This window comes from Vicugna pacos, chromosome 22, assembly GCF_048564905.1.
Source record: "Vicugna pacos chromosome 22, VicPac4, whole genome shotgun sequence".
NCBI lineage: Eukaryota > Metazoa > Chordata > Mammalia > Artiodactyla > Camelidae > Vicugna > Vicugna pacos.
Genome location: NC_133008.1, coordinates 14,066,461 through 14,088,560, shown reverse-complemented (window position 1 = coordinate 14,088,560; position 22,100 = coordinate 14,066,461). Strand labels below are relative to the sequence as shown.

Here is a 22,100-nt window from a genome sequence, read left to right as displayed (position 1 = left end):
GAATACAGAATCTGTGTTTCCAACCCGAGATACACCAGTTTCACATTTTTCCTGAGGGAATTAACGAGCGTACTTGACTATGTAGAACGCGCCGTTACAGACGGCCACTCCCTTCTCTGACTCCTCATGGATCTTACTGCTTCTCACACGCAGGGTTGTAATCGTGCCAGCAGTGTGTTTTATAAGCTTTATCACATCTGCTACTAGAGAAAACTCAGTGAGATAGGGGTCCTTATCCCATTTCACAGATGTGGAAACTAAGGCTCAGAAAGGTGAGGCAACCTGGCCCAAGTTCACAGAGCTAGTAAATGCAGAGCCAGGGATGAAACACGATCTAACTACAATGACCCACATAACACCAGAATTGGCAATAAATTCTTAAAAGTATCCCTGGGTAGTCTGGAATTTCTTGCAGATATTCGCTAGATTTGGATGCAGTGGTGCCACCATACTTCCTCAATCCCAAGCCCGGAGTTGATCCTACCCTCCCCCGAAGCACGCAGCAATACAGCCAGTTCAGCTCCTTTTTTTGTTTTTGATAAAGTCGGACGCTCTGAGCCCCTCAAAAGATGACCACACCAATATTAACATCACCACATGAAATGCACAAAAGACAAGAGGCAATCCACAAAATAAGAAACTCAAATGACCCACACATGGATGGAAAAAGTTCCACCTTACTTGTATGGGAAGAATAAAAGCTCAAAATAAATCAACTACCATTCCCTGCGCCTTGAAACCTAGAAACGAATATTAATCATAAAAACGACAATTCCCAGTACAGGAGAACATTAACAAAAATGTTAAAATTCTCCACCCCCTTGGCCCAGCAGCTAAAATTTTTTTAGATGGAAGTCATCAAATATATTTTCAAAGGGACATTAATTGCAGTGTTGCTTATACTCATATAAGCCTTTGAAATAATTCAAATATCCAACAATAGCCATAGATGAATGAGTTATGGTACATCTATGTAATGACACACTCTGCGGACCTTAAAAAATGATTCGGCAGACGATGGTTTAGTGACATGGGAAAATGTTCATGATATATTGCTAAGGCAACAACTCGATGCCATTTCTGCAAAAAAAGAACGTAGAGATAAATACATGCCTAGAGAAAGACAAGAAGAACAAACATGCAGTACAAACATGATAGTAAAACAAATTACGGCTGTTATTCTGTACCTTCTAGGCATTTTCAAAAATTTCCACAATGACCACACCTTTGTTTATAAAGCATATATTTTTAAAAGGGTAAAGAACGAAAACTAATTACCCCACACAGGCAGTGGGGCTCCCTTTATTATATACAGGGAGAATTCATTCTCCTCTGCACCTCTAAGGAGAAAGGGCTGGTGCACACAGGGAGGGTGTTGCAATGGCCCAGTGGCCAATACGGGTGAGGCTGAGCCCTTGGGTCCGCCGTTTGCAAGCTCACCCACCTCCAGCTAGTTGGGCCACTCAACTCACATCCAAACTGGAGACCTAAACAGCCCTGGGGAAATACCATGATTGGGTTAATCGGGTGAGTTGCCAGAAGCCTCTCTCATCAGAGGAACACCATGGAGGGTGTTGGGAGCAGCACTCCATAGAACACAAAGACGTGGGCTCTGAGAGACAGTGCTCTCTGTCCCAAGCACTTCCCCGTGTCTGCAGGCTGCCCGGCCTCCAACACCAAACAGTGGCCCCGTCGTGCACTGCAGAGAAGAGGAGAAGCCAGCTACTGCTAACACGCAGGGCATCGAACTGGACTGAAACACTTGAGAAAAATTATTTAGTTATGATCATTATTAGCTGCTCTTAATCACAATAATGAACTAATATAGCAGTACTTATGCTTGGGAAAGTCAAAGAGGATCCATTAAAAATCTAATTAAAAGCCAGTCCTTAAGAAGAATCATGGCTTATTTATCTCTCTATTAGGTAATATAAACTAGTGAACTGTGCAGCTTGGAAATTTTCCACCAGCCGAGCTGGTAAGGACTATTCCCTGTTCGACTGTAAAAGTACAATAAATTCTGCTTTAAGGGAACTCTCACTATGTTTTAAGAAGAGAGACAATAAAGGAAGAAAAAAGAAAGGGAAAGAGAAAAAATATTAATAAAGTTTCTTCATTTATATTTTGCCATTCCCCCCAAAATAAATAGATAAATTAAGTAAATAAATAAATAAATAAACAAATATTTTATATATATATATATATATATATATATATACACACACACACACACATACACACACACACACACACATTTTTATGGAAAAAAGTATGAAGAGTAGTCTGTTGGTAATAGACTTTGGGAACTAGACTGGGGTTAACAATTCTTTACTGTGGGTCGGGCATTCAGTTGCTGATGAGATAAAGAGACTAAAGTAAAAGGAAGATAAGGTAGGCCACTAAGATGAAGCCTGGGGTAAAGTCAGAAGACGATATTGATTATCAGACGGACTTGCTTAAGGTGGGGTGGTAGGTTCTACTCTGAGCTTCCTAGTGGCCAAAGCAAAGAGAGATACAGAAGTTGAAAACTTATCAATCATTCTATAGAAATAAAGTCCTTCCTGGCAACCAAAGGTGGAAAGGAATTTCTTCAGTGAGTTTTCAAAACACAGTGTCCCAACAACACCCTTAGAGAGGCACTACCCTGGCAAGTTTCGTAGGACTTTGCCATAGGATGCCCCAGGGACCTCATGTATCTTATGACGCCCCTAGCTCAGCAACAGCCACTCTTCAAAGGCCTAAAGCAATGAGGTCCAAATACCTAGATGTTCGATGAGACAGGCGAGTGAGGAGACTTCGGATGGCAGAGCACACCCGGGCGGCTGCATGTGTGCACAGTGCACGCACGGCCCGCCCAGCTGGAGAAGCTTTGACATAGAGCTTTTACTCTCCTGATTATGGGAGAAACGTCTATTAAATAACATCTGAGTCATAAAAGCCTCAAAAGGAGAATGCAGAATCCTTTTCTTACGCTCTCAGAGGAAAAGATTACCTTCTGAAATAGGAACTTGCTCAGAGCAAGTTCAATTTCAATTAGTAAGTTTGCTGGAGGGCTGGGGAGGGTATAGCTCAAGCAGTGGAGCGCACGCTTAGTGTGCATGAGTTCCTGGGTTCAATCCCCAGTACCTCCTTTATAAATAAATAAACAAACAAACAAACAAACAAACTTAATTTACCTCCCCCGACCATAAAAAAAAACTTAAAAAAAATAAGTTTGCTGGGTTTGTTTTTAGCCTCTGTGACATACAGGAGAAATAAGTGGGTAGGGGTAAACTCCGCTGCAATGGAGGAGAAGGCACAGATGGGGCACAACAGGAGTGGCGGCTGCCCTCGCTGACTGGTGAGACACGGGCCACACGCTTTATGCAAACTGTCTCAGTGAAGCCTCACAACCACCCCAGGGGGAGCTGGACATATCAAGAGGCATGGGAATCCTCGGAGTCAGAGACGGGAGGTGAATGCAAACCCAGCGCCAGAGACGGCCCATCATGGCCGGGGACTGTCTTCCAGATGCACCCATATAACGTATGAGGGGCAGAGGAGTGACATGCGGTTGGCAGGGGAGGTATGGGACGAGGAACTGGAACTCGGGCTCCAAAAAGCAGGAGGCGGGAGATCTGCAATCAGAGTCACTTTAGGACCAGAGTCAGAAGGATGAGCAGTGACATTGAAGGTGTATTCAGACCCCGTTTGTCCCACTGACAGCTTTCAGCACTTACCAGGTAGCAGGTCCTGTGCAATTCACTGGAGAGGGGGCGCCTGCGCTCTGGCTCCCTGAGGAACTCAGCCTGTAGGCATCTGAGTCCAGAGGGCTCAGAAACCTGGGAAGAGGATTTCTAACTTTCACTGGGGCCTTAGTGTACTCCATGTGCAGTAAGATTATTACAGGTAGTGATGTAGCATGTAAATGTTTAAGAGAGCATGGCCCACCTGGGGTTCAGCAAGAGGAGAGGGAGGGGGTGGGAGGAGGAGCAGGGAAGGTGCAGGGAGGCAGATGCACATAGAGACAGTGAAATGAAAAAAAAATGAGTGGAGGGTGTGAAACAGGTGAAGTTAGAGAAGCAAGCAGGGACCAGTCCAGTCAACAGAAGAGTTTGGGCTTTATTCTGAGAGCTTTGGGGAATTCTAAAAGATTCTGAGCAGCTCAAGTCAAGGTCAGATGGAGGTTCCAGAAAGGTCACTACACCTGAGTACAGAGGAGGCACAGGAAGGAGGGATGTAGGTGGAGTATCCGTAACAGGCCAGGCAAAAGGTTATGGGATATGAATGAGGGCAGAGGAAGCGGGAATAGAAAAGGAAGGGAAAAGAAAAGAGACTGTAGGGAGGCAGACAGTCCTATCAGATGCTGGGTAAGATGAAAGGCTGGGGCACCTGGCGGAAGGTGACAGGTGATGGAGAAGGGGGGGGGGCTTTGGAGGTAGTATCTGGGGGCTTGCGGCACATTCGGTCGGGATGATGTGTCTGGGAGGCAAGTGGATGCTTCTGGGGCTCGGGGAGAGCATCCCATGGGAGTAATCCATGTAACAGATCGAAAAGATGGCCCTTGGAGAGGCTGCTGCCTGTCAGTTTGCCCCAGTATGAATGTCTACCCCGGCTTCTGGCCCAGATGAAGGGTAATTTTTCATCACCGCACATTCTGTATCGAGTCTAATCTCAGGCTGCCTCTTGTCACTGACCATATGTTGCAGAGAGGACTAAAATTTGAGGTTTCGGCTAAAACTCTCACCGGGGAAAGGCAAACGGCAAACTTGAACTAATTGCTCCACCGGCTGAGATGACCTTTAGAAACAAGTCTGAACTTTTGTCAGTGTGTTATTGGTATTTCCATCAGGAAGTATTTCAACCAGCTAATGTTTGCCAACCGGGAGGACCAAGTGTTTGGTTCAGCATCAGGGTTTCTGAGCTAATCTGACCTTCTAAGGTATTTAAAGATGCAAAGGCCAGATTCATCACCCGAGTTCCCAAACCCAGCGCCTGAATGCCATCGGGCTGTGTCTACCCATGTGCACCTACACTTTCTCGCTACCTCTTCCTCCGAAAAAGTCCGATGCCCTCACTTTCAGACTGACCTTACACACTTTTTAGAATCCCATACTGCTGTGCTACCTTCATCATCATCAACCCTCTTCAGTAAAACGAAGCACGTGTAGAGGTCAGGAACTTGGGTGTGGGAGCCAGCCTGCTGGGTTTGGATCCTGGCTTCCCTGCTTGCAGGCTGTGGGTCCTTGGGCAAGCTACGTCATCTCCTTCAGCCTCAGTTTCCCAAGCTGGAAAGCGCAGCTTGTAAGGGAAATCACCCTACAGGTAAGGTCATCATGAGGCTAATGTGAGATGGGCCTTGAGACTGAGCTTCGCAGCAGTGGGGGCACACGGGTGGTCCTTGGTATGTGTGGCCATGATGATCCGAAGGTCTCTGTTACACTTCGTCACACAGAAGGTACTGTGTCAGTTTCAGTCCCTGACTTTTTGTTTGTTTTTCTTCTTCGTAAACAGAAGCAACAGATAACAACCATCTCTGCACAATCTAAGCAGCAGCAGCAGGAGAAACCCAGAGTTTAATTCAACGCCTTTTGTGTAAAATAAGGGGGAAGAAGCCTCTGGGGGAAGGAGGGTCACAGAACACTGACTGCTGGGCGGGGGGGTGGGCACACAGAGTGACAAGGACTGTGCCAGGGAAGGGCCCTGGAGGAGGGCTTTCCCGCTCTGGAAGTCTTCTCTAGCTCGAAGACCCTCTGGCAAAGCTGTATCTCCGCAGAACATCCTGTGCTCTCCATTCCCCCTCAGCAACACAAGCCTCCACAGTGGGGGGGGGGCCCTGTGGTAGCCCTCTGACAGGCAGTCATGGCTGAGGGCAAGGCTAGGAGCCAGGATGGAGCCTGGAACTGAAACTCTGCCCGCCCTGTCTGTTTCCAACACGAAGGCCTTGTGTTCTTGAGTTACCACCATGGCTGACTCGGCCTGTTGTTCAGGAAGGCACCACTCTTGCCTTCTCAGTTCCTTGTGTGAGCGGTTGGGAGTGTGGGACGGCGCAGGCCGAGGAGAGGGATGGGGTCGGGATGGTTAGAGGTGGGGGTGGGGTGACAGGTGCAAGGCTGTCGGAGTGTCACGGGAAACACTAGAAGGTAACAGAAGCTCCCTTTGATGCTTCTTGGATCTAAGCTGGCTCGAGTTGGGACTAGAACAATAGTTTGGTTTTGATCCCCAAAGAGCCAAAGAGTTCTTTATGAATAGGTATGAGAATGACTAGTTCCAGATTCCAGGAACCGGGGAGGGCGAGAGGAGGCCGGCCCGCCCGTGGAAGTGCTGTGTCAAGACAGAAAGGACCCTCTGCAGAGTGGGGGGCCCTGGCATGCGCGAGTAGAGACTAGCAGAGAATAATGATGAACGTGAAGAATGAGCACATGACCGACAGCTGTCATTTGACTGTCTCTGTGCTAAGTGTTCTACATGCATTATCACCTTAAATCCTTCCAGCAAGCCAGGCAGGCGAAGTCCAGCCCCAAGGCTGTCGAGCACTGTGCCCTCCTCCCTCCCACACTGACGTGGGTCTAGACAAGGGGAGAGACGACTGTGTGGGCACTGCACGGGGGAGACCGGAGGCCCGAGATCAGCCCTCTTCTTACTGCTGTGTGACCTTGGGGAAGTCTCAGAAGCTTCCTGAACCCCAGATGCCGCCCTCATCTATCAAATGAGGTTTGTAGTATCTGCTGGCCCTTGAGAGGAGCATATGACCTAAGGCATGTACGTCTCTGTATAAAATCAGCTCTTTCATTATTCACATCAGGTCTCTCCGGCTCCAAAGGGACCGTGAGGAAAGGTGAGAACAAATGAAGACGTGACTTATTATTTAAGGCTAAAGAGTCTCAGATGAATCCGACGGAGCCACCGTGCTGGCTCTCAGCTGTCTGGAGAGGTTTTATATCCTGACACAGCCACTCAGGGAGACGGCAAGGGATGTTTCCAGACTCCAGCTGGGCAGGGGTCAGCCCAGAGCATCGGGGGCCTAGCAGGGAAGGCAGAACTCACACCAGAGCATCTACACAGCTGGGTCACTGGGCAGGGTAATCCCCTGGGCCAGCTGATGGCCAGCCCTGGTCTGAGCATCTGGATGTTCCTCCTGCTGCCTCCGGCCAGGCTCAGCCTCCAACGCCCCCACCCCCGCCCCATCGCTGAGCAGCCCTGCTCTCTGCAGTGGCCCTAAGTGTGCAGGAAAGGGCGCCTGCCACTTGCTGAAACGCTGCCAGCTCCCACAGCCGACCCCAGCCTTCCTCTAACACGCATGTGGCTTCAGGTGGCCAGAGGGCTCGTCCAGTAATTACAGCACGTTCATTAACATTGGTAAACGCTCACGCGGGGCAGCGAGCAGGCAAAGCACTGCTTACCCTTCAGGCCTGCTACTTCCCCATCCCACTGTTAGGCTTTTATTTTAGCACTCCTTTTCTTACACTCTTCCCTCCCCTCCCACACGCTCTCACATGACTTGGTTTCTCCTTGGGGGTGAGAGGAACTCAATCCCCAAACTCTCCTGTACTTCCAGAAGCACCAGCACACTAAAAGCAGGGCGGGGCTTGCACACACGATCCTCACCGCCATGCGGGAGCCCAACTTTGCACATGCCCCGTCCTTCACCCAACATTTAGGGAACTCTCTGAATTCTGAGTCTTAGTAGGAAGCAAAGCCCCCTTCTACAGTAAAACCAGACAATGCCAGACGCTTGCTTCCCAGACTCCCTTGCAGTAATGACAGAGACATGCCATTGAGATGCTACCAGATCCTCAGGTGAATGAGGAGTGGGTTCCTCAGAGAAGGAGGATTTGGAAGCATCCTTTACAGAGGTTGAGCAAGATGGGGTGCCGGGGCAGTGGTGGCTGGAGGGGGTGGCGGTGTGTGACACCCACTCCCTGGAGCTGGTGGGAGTAGCAGGGTCGCCCTCGAGTTCAAACCTCCAGGGTGATTTTGGGGGTTCTCCCTGGGTGGGCAGTCTCCAGGTCGCATTTTCCATCTCTCTGAGCAACTCTGTAGGCCACCCAGTATCATTTTTAATGCATTCCTTTTGTGCTCAAATCACCTAAGTCTGATTTTGTAGCTTGAAACAGGAATCTTGAGTGATACACTGAACGGCACAAATAACAATAGTAATAATTATAATAGCTGGCATCTACTGAGCATTGCCACATTCCAGACATTGTCCCAAAGCTTTTCATCTAATAGTCTATTTACTCCTAAAACATATCCCGTGAAGTAAGTGCTATTAAGCGACAATTTACAGTTGAAGGAGACGGTCAGAGAGGTAAGCAATGCTACAAAGGTCTCAAGTGTCACCCCTTCCTTCTGCCGCCTCCTAAGGAGCAGGCTGAATAATGCAATCTAGAATTAAGTCCTCCTGCTTGGGGATCCTAACTCTGGCTCCTTTGTGTTTGGAGCTGGGGTGAGCCTTCTTGAAGAGGGAGCTTTTACACCACCAAGCGTCCTCTGCGGTGAGGCTGAAACTCCTCCCAGAGGGACCAAGTTGTGTGGCCTTTACCCTTGGTCAGCCTTGCTATGAACAACGGAGCGAGGGTCCCAAGTGGGTCAGGCTCCCAGAACTCTCTGGGTCCAGAGCCACCTGCCCTGGGACAAGCTAGCTGCTGGGAGGATGGAGGATGCTCTCTGGAAATGCCACTGTTGGCCTCTTAATCACCATCCTGCGATTGGATTAATTAGGCTGAGAGTTGTGCAGATTGAGCTGTTCTCACACATGGAGTAGCTTTATAATGTAGGAAACTTGCCGCCGAAGGCCAACTGTCGAGCCGGAGAGTCAGATATAAACATAATACATCACGGAGCGGCTCTGCTTACGGCCGGGTCGTGATTCATCACCTGGGAGTGATTGATGGCCTTCTCTTTGTTCTAATTTTGGACCCGTCACTTTGAGATGACGGTTGGGTTTGGCACTTCAGTCATCTTTCCTCCTTCCACGAGAAAGTCTAAAGTAACTGCGAGTCCAGTAGGAAAGGGAGGAAGGAGGGGATCTGTTGATGCCAGACTTTTATATTTATTTTTCTTGAACCAACTAGATGAAGCACATACTTGGGGAGTAGAGTCTTCTGCGTCAGGGGTGAGTGAGGACCTGGAGCTCTCTCTGTGGGCCTGGTTTCGGTGCTGCTGGTGTACGTGTGTCTAAATCCCGGGAAACAGTAAAAGCTGTGTCCTAAAATTTTGTGACATTTAAGGTATTTTGTTAAGAAAGTCTCCCATCTAAAACTCCAGAATGGGGAAAGCGTTTGCCTAAATTTTAGCTATTTTAAAGTGGGCTGTCTGCAAGCTTTCTTTGCAGTCCCCTCCCCCCTAAATCTGTGACAGGTTGAGACGGCTTCATGCCCAGAAACATTCTAGGCAGAAGCACAGGGGAGATTCGGTCTCCTATGTACGGACAGAACTGTCAAGGGTAAAACTATTAATGAGCGCATTCTCTTCAGAGTTCCCACCGCCTCTAGTGCAAAGCCCTACATGGTCTGGCTCTTTCTTGCCTCTCTCTTGGGTCTCATCACATACTTATCTCCAGCCACGCTTATCTGCTTTTGACGCTTCTAACAGGCCAAGCTAGTGCTCATCTGCTTTTCCACGAGCTACATCCTTGCCTGGAGCACACTCATTCCACAAGGAGGGCCGCTGCACACCCCCAGGTGGGGCGGGCTCTGCCTTGACTAGCATTTAGAACCTTGCTAACCCAGAGTGTGGTCCAGCACACATCAAGGTGTGAGGTCAGTATCACCCGGGAGGCTGTCAGAAGTGCAAAGTCTCAGACCCCACACAGGCCTTTGAATCACAACCTGCAGGTCTAACAGGCTCCCCAGGGGATTCGGTCCAGGTGAAAGTGTGGGAAGCACCAAATTAGAACTGAGCTGGAAGGTCGCCACCTTCCTGTCACCTTGGAGGCCTCCTCTGACCATCACAGCTTCCCGAGCAGGGTTCTCCCCACTCCTAACCACCTCCTCCAACTTCGCTCTCAACACAGGACTCACTAGAGCTTGACATTTCCACTTTACGTTCTGTTTGTCTGTATGCCTGTAGTCTGTGACGCCTCGGCGGGACTGTGGAATTGTCGGTTTGGTTTACCTGAGCGATCTCAGGGCCAAGGCCAATGCCTGACGCATAACTGGAGCAGGCATTCAATAACCCTTTTTCCCCCCAAATGGATTACTTTTATTTTGACAGCTCTTTATTGGGGTATAACAGACAAATGAAATTGTCAGATATCTAAGGTGTACACTGTGGTGACTTGATATATGTCTACATTGTAAAAAAGATTCCCCCATCCAGTTAATTAATGCACCCCGACCTCATATATTTACCTTTTTTTGTCAATAAACATTTCTTGTATGAATGATCAAATCAAGTAATCCATTACTACAAGATGCACCCTGCCCCCCGCCCCCCTTCTCTCCCACTCTATTGATCGATCAATTGATTTATGTATCTAGTCTGTCTCTGGAGGCTTTAATGCAACAAACCCCCACCAGACGGATGAGGGGAAAGGTATGGGCATCTTGGAGGGGTGGGGTGATAGCTGTACCCCCTCTTAGAGCGTCTGCAGCGCAGTGAGCCGTGTCCCAGGAAGGTTCCTTACCGAAGCTGAGCCCCCTTGTGCTCTGGGAGGGAGTTCCCTGCAGAAGGCCCACCAGCTAGGGTAGGACCCTTAAGGGAGGCTTCATTCAGGAGAGGACAGGTCCGGTGGTGGCCCTGGGGCCGGGCTGGTCTGACTCCGCCATAGGGGGTTGCAAGGGGATCACAGGAAAGAATGTAAACTGAGTCCCCCAAAGGTTTATGAGGAGCGCTCTTTAAAGGCCAAAGGGGCTGAGGATCCTTTAGACTCAAGACAGATCAAAGAGACCATGTATCAGGATCAGGGCGTGTCCAGGAGGCTGTGATTATTACCCAGGGCTGGCATGTGATGGGCATCAATAAATATTAGCTAGACAAGTGCAGGTCCCACGCTGGAGGAGAGCACGGCCACGGTTCCCTCTCGTTTCCCTGCCCTCCTGCTTCCCCTGTCTTTGCCTCCTCTCCCTCTTTCCAACCTCCCATTCCTTCCTACTTACCCCCTCTCCCCACCGCTCTCTCCAGCTTGCTAAAATCTCTTTTTATAGAACTTACCCAGCAAAGAAGTAGCCAAAAATCAGGTTTTTCCTGCTCTCACCCTTCCTCTAAGAGGAGAGAGAGGGCAGAAGAAATTTGTCTTGAGAGCCTCAGAGCAGTAGGGGACATATTATAACTCAATCTTAGGAAATTCCGGTCTTTAGACATTCAAGAGTTACGTTTTATAGCTCACACAACTTAATAACAGAAAAACAAACAACCCAGTCCAAAAATGGGCAGAAGACCTAAACAAGCAATTCTTCAATGAAGACCTACAAATGGCTAATAGGCACATGAAAAAATGCTCAATATTGCTAATTACCAGGGAAATGCAAATCAAAACTACAATGAGGTATCACCCCACACCAGTCAGAATGGCCATCATTAAAAAGTCCACAAACAATAAATGCTGGAGAGTGTGTGGAGAAAAGGGAACACTTCTACACTGTTGGTGGAAATGTAGCTTGGTGCAATCATTATGGAAAACAGTATGGAGATTCCTCAAAAACGAAAAATAGACTTATATATGACCCAGCAATCCTACTCCAGGGCATACATCTGGAGGGAACTCTAATTCAAAAAGATACATGCACCCAATGTTCATAGCAGCACTATATACAATAGCCAAGACATGGAAACAACCTAAATGTCCATCAACAAATGACTGGATACAGAAGTTGTGGTGGGGGGAGGGTATAGCTTAGTGGTAGAGTGTATGCTTAGCATGTATAAGATCCCACGTTTGATCCCCAGTACCTCCAGTAAAGTAAACAAATAAACTGAATTACCTCCCCGTGCCAACAAAAAAGAAGTTGTGTTGTATTTATACAAAGGAACACTACTCAGCCATAAAAAAGAATAAAATGATGTCATTTGTAGCAACATGGATGGACCTGGAGACTGTCATTCTGAATGAAGTAAGCCAGAAAGAGAAAGAAAAATACTGTATGGTATCACTCATATGTGGAATCTAAAAAAAAGAAAAAAGAAGACACTAATGAACTCATTTACAAAATAGAAACAGATTCACAGACATACTAAACAATTTCATGGTTACCGGCGGAAAGAGGGTGAGAAAGGACAAATTTGGGAGTTCAAGATTTGCAAATATTAACTACTACATATAAAAATAGATTAAAAAAACAAATTTCTTCTGTATAGCACAGGAAACTATATTCAATATCTTGTAATGACCTTTAATGAAAAAGAATATGAAAACGAATATATGTACGTATATGCATGACTGGGACACTAAGTGGTACACCAGAGACTGGCACGTTGTAACTGACTATACTTCAATTAAAAAAAAACACAGTAAATGTACTATTTAACTCTTGATTTATGTCAGTAAAAAAATATGTTTTAGAATATTGCAATTAACATTTCCCAAGAATATTCTTTTTAATTTCAGGGACTTGAGAAGAGCTAATTAGAAACAGAATCTAGTTCATTTCACTGAATACAGGGCTTGATAGACAGTCAATGAAATAAACTGAACTGACGGGTCTTGGGACAAGTATCTAAGTGCTTAGAAAACAACAAAAATGTACTCCAACTTTACATCACCTTCACCAAAAAGAGAGGCATGTGCACTCACACACACGCACACACACACACACACACGGGTATAGATATCAAAAAGTCAAGGGTGTATTATTTCCTGATGGGTGTTCTACATTTTCTAAAATTTTCAGGATGAACGCCCACAACTTCCTTAATTATTAAAATTGAAAATGTCATAAAAATATTATATGTTATTTTAAAAAGTAGCAATACTTCCCAGGTGTACTCTTCTCAGGCCGCGTCTCTCTGGACACACAGCCAGTTTGTTGCCTGGCTTGCGGGGCCAGCTGACAATGGCAGCCTCCACCCCACACGGGATCAAGACAGGTGTTTGTAAGCTGCAGAATTCAGAAAACGGCCTTTTTACTTTCTAGGGGCAGAGTCTGGGCCCCCCGTTACCAGTGCTCCCCCCACCCCCAACTGGGGCCCGTGTCCTGTGCTTACATCACTCAGTCCTGACCCAAACCACGCACTGCTTCAACAGAGTCACATCAGGTTACAAAATAGGAAGTTTTGCCCTAAGGTGATGTCCAAGTGCAATGACTTCTCAGGCCCGAATCCAACCCTTACTGGCCAGAAGCAGCAGGAACGGGCTGGATTTTGAAGCAAAAACTACAAACTCCTCCTTTTCTCACCCTTTTGTTTGCTTCACGTTCTACTTCTTTTTATTTTTTTGGTTTCTCTTTTCCTCTCCGCCTTCAGATTTCATGCCATTCTGGACCCAATGCACGCCAGGAACTCTGGGAGCTGCCTTCACAAATACATTTCTCCTTGGAGACTCACCACCAGTAAATGAGTGATTTTATCCGCATCTTACAGATGAGGAACCAGAGACTCAGAACAAATGGCCAAGCGGAAACCACAGACCAAGCATGTGAGGGTGACGGCAGCCTCCAAACCCGGGACTGCTCCTACTCACCGCCTCTCCCTTCCCGTCTCTACTTTTTCCCCCAGCACCCTCTTCCCATCACTTTCCTTTCTTTATCTTTCTCTCCTCTTTCTCAGGAGCACGTCTAAAATGAGAAAAGTAAAAATAAATACACACTGGAAATAACCAAGCTAATGGCTTTCACACACGGCATCTCAATAAATAATTTCAACAGCTCAGTAGGGCCAGCGGTGTGCACTCATTCAAGTGCGTACTGAGCACGAACAGTGCGGGAGATACCACACTAGACACTCAAGAGTGAAATCAGTTAAAAAAAATAAAAAAACAGAGACTACAATCCCTGCCCTCAAGTCACTTACAGCCTAGCAGAGACTCCATTACCGTTTGTCTTCAGAAGATAAGGAAATTGAGACTTGGAAGCATTAATGATCCCTTTCAATGTCATAGTTCAAACCCAGAGTCCTTCTCCTTGACTCCAGATTTCAAGCTTTCCAATGGCATAGAATTCTGGGGCAATCTGAGAAGAACCCTAGCTTCCCAAAATCAGCTTTCACCTTTAACTCCCTAAACAGGAAAGAAAAAAGAGAGTGAAAGAGATAGAGATGAAGAAGAGAGACAGGAAAGCAGGTGCTTGGCCCGCCTCCCACTGTATCCCAAGGCAGTGACTCACTGCTGAATTCCTTCCTTTTCCATCTGGGAGTGAACACACTTCAACCGGCCCCAGGCTCTCAGGCCAGGGTTTGCCCAGGTGGTTGTGCAAACCAGAGCATGAAAGAGTGGGGCGTGTCCTCAGGCACCTGCCTCCTTTCAGCTGTTTTGTTTTCTGATTTCACAGCCTCTTGCTAAACAAAGAAGTTTTACTTCTCATCCGGGGTCCCTGGCAGAGAGAATTTCAATCCTTTCAGCTGAAAGGAAGACTCCCACTGACCAGGTGGAGAGAGTGGGGGGCAGAGACAGGATCCCAGGCTTTGCCCCGCCCCACCCCCAAAGCTGACGATGATGCTGGGGATGAAGATGAGGAGAGCTGCAACCATTTATTGAGCATTTACATGCCAAGCACGGTGCTAAGTGCTTCCACATATAGGATCTCATCTAACCCACAACGAAATAATTCTGTGAGGGTAGGTGCTACGGTCACGCCCATGGTAAAGGCGAGAAACCTGGGCCTGGGGGACAGGACATACCTGGCCCAAGATCCTGTCTTGAGGTGATGGAACCAGGGTTTGATCCCAGGCTGTCAGGTTCTTGAACCTGTACAAGGCACGTTAGTTATTATTCCTCAGCAAGAGCTGCAAAGCCCATGGTGGGCACTCGGTAAATATTAGGTTCCTCTTTATTCTGTTAAACATCTCTTGTTTTTCATAAACGTCCCTATCCGGACCTGTCGGCCAGTCTACCATTCTACGGTCCAGCCAACTCTGCGGTCCGGTAAGGAGACTTTCCGAGGGTCTGACCTCCATCCCTAGTGCTGCAGGTATCTGAGCCCACAGAGTCCTCAGCTGGCTGTCCCCAAATGTCACCTTTGTGCTGCAGGCTTTCCTGCTATGCCCAGATTCCAGAGTGATTCCCGAGCACCTCAACGTTAAGAACCACTGCTCTGGAGAGCGTTTGTGCTTGGTTTCCCTGAACACCCATTTATCATATTTCATGGCTTTCAAGGAAAAAGAAAACAAAAACATAAAAAGCCAGGCACCCTGGAGGAGCTGACAGGATAACCTCTGACCTGTGCCTGCACAGCTAGCTCTGTGGCTGCACTGCGGACCACCCCCCTGCCCCCCAACACACACACACACACACACACACACACACACACACACACACACGGCTCCCCGCCCTCCTAGCTGTGCGGACTTGTAAATGGCCTGGGGAAATGGGGGGGACAGCAGAGGGCTCTGCACAAAGGGCCCGGGCCAGGCCTGGTCAGCCAGGTGCCTGCCGCTTACAAGAAAACAGTTTTCTCAGGTTGAGCTCTGCCTCTCGCTCTGGGGACCCCCTGGAGGAGTCGATGCTTTTCTCTTTCATTAAACAAGGGCAGGGGGTGCACGGCAGGGTGGGAAGGAGCCTGGGAGGGGAGGAGAGGAAGAAGGTTTCCCGGTGTGCAGGCAGGGGGCCGGCTGGGCCAAACTGAGCCAGAGAGACCCACGGGTTCATAACTCATCTTAATGAAGGGCCTCAGTAAACCTGCCATGCCCTCGGGTTTCGGCAGGAAGCTCCCAGCCATTTTGCTGACATGAGTCCCCAAATGCACAGGTGCTGACGGACTCTCTCCTCCTGGGGTTTTTATGGCATGTTTTGGAGCGACTGGATGCTTCAGGACCATCTCCCATCAGGGCCTCCAAGGAGACGGGGAGGCGGAACTGAGAGGCCTGCTCTGGGAAGGTCCCAGAAGCCACTAGCAGCTCCCCCCACTCATCAGCACACACCCCACTCAGCAGACAGCTGGCCGAGGCGTGAGCACTGGGCAGCGGTGGTGGAAGTAAAAGCCTGGACAGAATGAACTCTAGCGGCCAAGAACACTCCAAGTTGGCCAAAAATTCATTCTGGGCCAGACCCTGCACTGGGCCCTTTTATAGACATGTGCCACTCCTCACAATGACACACGTGTAATCAGCACAGGTTTTCAGCTGAGAAAACGGAAGCTCAGAGGGGCTAAGTGCTTTGCCCAAGGCCACACAGCTGCAGAGCCAGCATTTGAACCCAGGTCAGTCTGACTCCAGAGCCCTGTGCACCGTAACATGTAGTGAGTATTATACAAGGTAATATATATTCAATTTCCCTCTTAACATAAACAACTCTCTGCGAGGTCCTGATTATTAATGCATTTTGCAGATGAGGCCGACAAGCTCAGAAAGGCAGCAGGATTTGCACAGAGTAACAGAATGTGTCCTTGGCCAGAACTCTGCAGCCTGTGGCCTTCCCAGCGAATGGGTCCATGAGTGGAGACCTACACCAAACCGACCACTGCTTTCTACGGTTTAGTTTTAAACTCAATTTTTTCTAGCCTTCCTCCGTCCCATTTTCCCCTTATACTCCCAAGGATGCTCCCAGACGCTGAAGATGCAAGGGCTTGTATTTTATGCTCTGATTTTTTCTTTTTTAATCTACCGAACTCCCAGTTTGAGTTTTTTGGCCAAAGATCGAGTTAAGATAATACTGAAATAATTTTTTAAATACTGAATGCCTCACCTATTTCCAAACAAGAATGAGACGACTTATTAAAAAAAAAGAACATGCAAGTCTCCTCCACCGCACACACGGTCGGATGTTTGTCTCTCGATGCTCTGTCTCCTGCTCTTCTGACCCCAATGCCTAGGATTTTGAAAAAGTGTCTGTGTGTGTGTGTGTGTTAAAATCACACGGCAGAATGGGAGGAAGGACTGCATCAGGGCTAATGAGTTACCACAATTTGCCATGGAATCAGTTCAGAATATCCTGGCAAGCTTGGAAAGAAGTGAAGAAACAGATGTGAAACCATTTAACACTTTTTTTCCTGTAAGAACCACTGTTTACTTTTTGCCTCAGGTTGGTACCTTCATCAGCAACTGTATGCAGCTTCCTAATCCTTTTGGCTAAGTCTGCCCCTGCTCCCTCCTCGCCTCCATAGCACCACTCCCACGGTCACCGAAAAAGGTGTTCCCAGCAGTTCAACACGGGACAAATCCACAGCTTGAAGGTGTCCATTTTTTCTTACAGCTCCAAAGAAAAAGAAGTGATTGCAGAAGTGGATACTGGATAAAATATCTTTGTTGAATGACTACCATATGTGACATAACTTACCCAAAATAAGAAGTTGATTCCCTTGCGTGCACTGTCTCTCTGTACTATTTGGGAACCAACTGGTCACCTTGGGGGTGGGGGTGGGGGTGAGGGTGGGGAGAAGGGGACACACAAAGGCTCCCAAACTAACTTCATTGTTGACTCTACTTCCACATATAATGTGTCTTTACACCTACCTGTCAAATGCATATGGTAATGTGGATACATGTGCGACTATCCATCTATGGGCTGAAGGACATATATCTGTTCTTTAAGAGAACAGAGTCATATGAAAAGGGGGTAACGGGGCCCTGAAAGCTCGACTGATCTAACATGCCCCTCTGTCTCCAAAGCGCACACACCTGAAGATGAAATGGGGGTTCGAAAAGGGATCACCACTAATCCATGATTAGAACTTTCAGCAAAAGGGCAATGGTGTTGAGTGCCATCAATACGCCTTAGTTAAACTTCACACATTCCCAGCGTGATGAGATCTGGGGATGCAGACTGGCAAACAGGAAACTGTCCCTGTGATCTGCTTTTCAAAGGGGAGCCTCTCCAGCGTGTTTGTCAATTCCGAGTAGTTTAATTATCCATCCCTGTGCACTCAATCTGGGCTCAGCAGGGAGGACCAAAAACTGTCAGGGCTGGAGTCGGCCCTCACAGGCCTCTGGGAAGCACACAGCTTTGCTCCGAGCTCTGTCCGCCCGGGAGCCGGCCTGCTGGCCACCCTCCAGCCCCGTCCCAATTTGTAAGCCCCCAGGGGGAGACCTGGAATTCTCCTCGTCTGCCTGGCAATGAAAGAGGTAAAGCTCATTCTGGGCTACAGAAAACACCCACCTGGAGCAGAACTGTCCTCCTGGTTAACCCTCGCTGCCTCACTCAGGAAAGCCCTCTCTTTGGGGCCCTGCTGCTCACTCCCTCGGGATTGTACTCCCTGCTCTTGGAGAACAGTCCCCACCTTACCAGTCTCAGCAAGCGCAGGCCTGGTGCTTGCTCTTTTCTAAAGTGTGCTCATTTGCTGTAAGAACCAAAGGAAAGAATTCCAGCTCCTCAAGCCTTTAGCTTCGATTGTGTGCGTGAGTCGAGGTGGTGTGTCAGCGATTCCTTTGCAATGTGGTATCAGAGCCTGCCAACCTGCAGCCCGGTCCACACCTTGCAGACGCCTTGCTGGGTCATCCCCCGCTAGGCAGGAGAAACAAAATATTGAAGTGGCGGCTTGTATTTTAAAAATCAGGGTATTTCACACAAAAATTCGATTTCCAGGGGTTTTTTTTGTTTTGTTTTTGTTTTTTTAAATCAGAGCCTGTTAGCAAGCTGGGTCCACACCCTGTGTGACAAACGTTGCCTTGAGAGGAGCCCCTCGCAGGTGGGCGGGCCACCGCGTTTGGCCGGGTAGGTTGTGTCCGCTGAGGGGGCCCGGAAGGGGTGGAATCAAAGCTGGTCCAGTTGGCTTCCGTGTGGAAGAAGGGGTCCCTTTTCCTAATTCACGCAAAGGCTCCCTGTGCCCGAGGGGCCCAGTGCCCTCCACGGGCCACCTGATCAACTTCACCCATTCCTGTTCCCTGCTTCTCCCAGCGGGAGCATTTACTACCCACTACAGACAACAAGAATTTACAGCTATAAACTTTTTATAAGTTCAACAGCACCAACACATAGATTAGATTTCTACCCAGGCTTTAGAGAAAATTCTTACTGGTTTGCCATCCAAGTCCAATCTTTCCTAGACCCCAGGTTGCCTGCTTTCTTAAATGCAGCACCCCTACTTCTGCTCAGGCTTTCTTGATTCCCTGGGTCCTGGAAAAACACAAAATCTGACTCCTGGAGCCAGAGCGGGTTGGCTGGAAACATGTGGCTTATTACAGCACGCAGTTATAAGGAATGAGAAAGGCCGGTCCAATTTCTTTGAGGAGCGGCCTGCTGTCTCTGAGGTTGTCAACAACCTTGGGCTTCTACTTTTATGACATCTTCTGACCCAATGAACAGACCTGGGCAATAAAATGCAAATCATTCCGACAGTCAATTAATCCCACTGAAATCGTTTCAACTAACACAGCAATAAAAGAGGGGGGGGGGGAGGGGGAGGAGCCTTTCTCCGGTCTTTCCCTACTCAGAGATAACCTGCAAAACTTGAAGGAGTTTTAATTGTCCAGATCCACCCCAATTCCCCAAATCCAGGCCACATACATGGCTGTTTAAGCCTTAATGAAAACTGATGAAACGGAAACAAGCAGGAGGTGACTGCCGTGAACCAGCACTGCCTGGCGTCAACACCCAAACCAAACACTGCCTGCCCAGCTCAGCAGGACGGATCGCGGCCTTAAAGAGACCTGCAAGCCCCGCACAGTGCTCACCCCCGTCCTAATGCTGATCCGTCCTCTCCCTGGTTTCTGGAATAACGAAAGGTCTGTGAGTTCATGAAAATTCCGTCTGTGATTTTTCTCAGCTGGACAGAGAGCGTGTTTGAGCCAGGGGCAGAAATGACATGGGCACTGCCAGGCAGCACCGTTTTGCCCTTGTTCAAGGACGGTCCAGTTTTGGATCTTTGATCTCCAGCTGAGTTGGCCACAGAGCACCAGCCTGAAGCCCAGGGGATCAGCACCAACCTCTACTCCACGGGTGCTCCCAAAATCCTTTGTCAGAGGCCTTGATTTGAGGCAGTCAACTTTCTCAGCAACAACGCCAACCCTTCTCTAAAGCCAACCATGTTTCTGCTCTCAGCCACGAAGCGTCCTTTAGAAGGGCTAGCATCCTATATAATCGATTTGTATTCTCCTGAGAGAACAGTCAAGGCCAAGGAGCACAAACACCTTTTTTTTTTTTAAAAGAGCTTCGAGGTTACACAGGACAACCACCCCATTTTACACATGAACAACACATAAATGACTTGCAGGAGGGCAAGCAGCTAGGACCAGAATTCAGGAATCCGGAGTCACTATTCGAGTTCTAAAAGTGTGTTGGCGTCTCCCCAGTCCCTCCCCTTTCTCTTTATTCTCCTACTGTTCTGTTTTTCCAGGCCTTATGAGTGGGGACTTCCCTGGCTTCCAAGAAAGTGGGACATCAAAGGCAGGGGGGCAGGAGAGCCCCCAGACGCCAGTATCCATGCTTCTCTGCATGGCAGATGGTCCCTCCTGCTGTTTTCAAGGCAGATGTGCCCCCAGGTTCTCTAAAGTGGGAAACAAAGGACAACGATTTTAGATAGGTGGGAACGAAGCAGCCATCCCTCCTCTAGTGTGGGATGGGGGGTTCCGTCTGGCACTGAGAGAAGCCTGTCACTCTTCCTCAGCTGGTCTCATCTTAGCTAGGCGGTATATGGTGCTTTAGAAGTTTTGAAAGATACAACACATGACAAAGGGTCCAGCAAGGAGTTTGCAAAATGCTGAGATCCACACTGTCCCCTACTCTTCTTTCAATGTTTTTTTCTTAAAATAGCCATCCTCTGCCACCACCACCACCACAGCAACAGTAGCAACAAATACCATGGGCACTGGGACAGCCAACCTGGAGAGACTCACAGCATAGAACCAGCATTTCCGAAGCAGGTAACTACAGTCATCCCAGGAGTGAGGAGTGTGGAGGGAGTGACTGGTACACCTCAAACAAGACCTGGGGCAGGGTTCCATCCGAGAGTCAGCCTGTGAGCGCTGGCTGCTAAACCTGGCTGTGCATAAGAATCCCCAGGGAGCTTTCAAGAGTACAGATTCCAGGCCCTTCCTCAGAAATTCTGAATCTGAATCCCCAGAGGTGAGGCCAGGGAACCTCGGTTTTGAGCAAACGTGCCTTGGATTCTCAGGCAGCCAGCCCCAGACTCCCGGCCTGCACACAAGTGCTAAAGAACCTTAGGACCCCTTTCCCAGCCACAGCCAGAATCCGCTCCATCCTGCACTCTGGCTATCTATCAGTGAGTTCAAGGGCAGGCCCCTCTGTGGCTGGAAACTTCTAGAAACTTCTTCCTGGTGCCTGCATTCTGAGGTTCTCTCATATGGCCTCTGTGTCCAGTATGTGCTACCTCATTACTTGAGAAGAAAAATGTCCACTCAAACCCCGCCAGCAGGACTAGGGGAGCCAGGGGGCTTCTGCCCCTGACCTCCTGTGGCTCAGCTAAGACCTACCTTAGGGAGCTACTAGCCCAAACTGTAGTCCCTTCTGCTCCAAGGAAACAACACCACTGACTCCTTTTCCCAAACCCAAATCCCACAAGACCCTGCACCATCTGCCACCACCTTACCCCTTCTGCCCTCCTCCTGAAGCCCTTCACTTGGTCATGGTGACCTCTCTTTCAGACCCTGGAGAGCTCCCTCCTGTGTATGCTTCACACGCTCCCTGGAATGTCTCAGGTTAGTTGGGTCACCTAACTGCTCTCAGATCTCCGCTCAAACGTGACCCTCCATCCTCGATTGGGTGTCTCCTCTTCATCTTTTTCTAAAGCTCTCTGACTTCCCCTTCGTCCACTGACCATTGTTTGTCATCATATATTTCTTTGGGTGGTGAGTTGATTACTGTCTATCTTTCCTGTTCACCTGAGGACTCCGAAGAGGCAGGATCTGGCTGGCTGGCTCACCACTGAAGCTCTTGACACAACAGTCCGCATCTTAGAGTATTCACTGAAATTACCTTAAGTATTTCCTACAGAAGGAATTTAATGCAGGGGAATTGGTTGTACAGGTGACAGAGGAGCTGAGAGTCCAACAGAGGATGCTGCGCTATCCCCATAGCAACAGCGGAAGCTGTTCCCAAGCCTAGGAGGGAAGCACAATGGGAACAGGTGATGTTA

General features: G+C 48.5%; 1 protein-coding gene and 1 long non-coding RNA gene across 2 annotated transcripts in view; both read right to left on the bottom strand.

Annotated features, from left to right (window-relative positions):
- SLIT3 (slit guidance ligand 3) overlaps window positions 1-22,100 on the bottom strand; it is a 572,835-nt gene that overhangs the window by 361,722 nt on the left and 189,013 nt on the right. The window lies entirely within an intron of this gene.
- LOC140688346 (uncharacterized) lies at window positions 20,134-22,002 on the bottom strand. Its single transcript, XR_012062987.1, has 2 exons — window positions 21,847-22,002; window positions 20,134-20,492 (listed from the first exon to the last, which is right to left on the bottom strand). It is a non-coding gene; the product is annotated as an uncharacterized lncRNA (long non-coding RNA).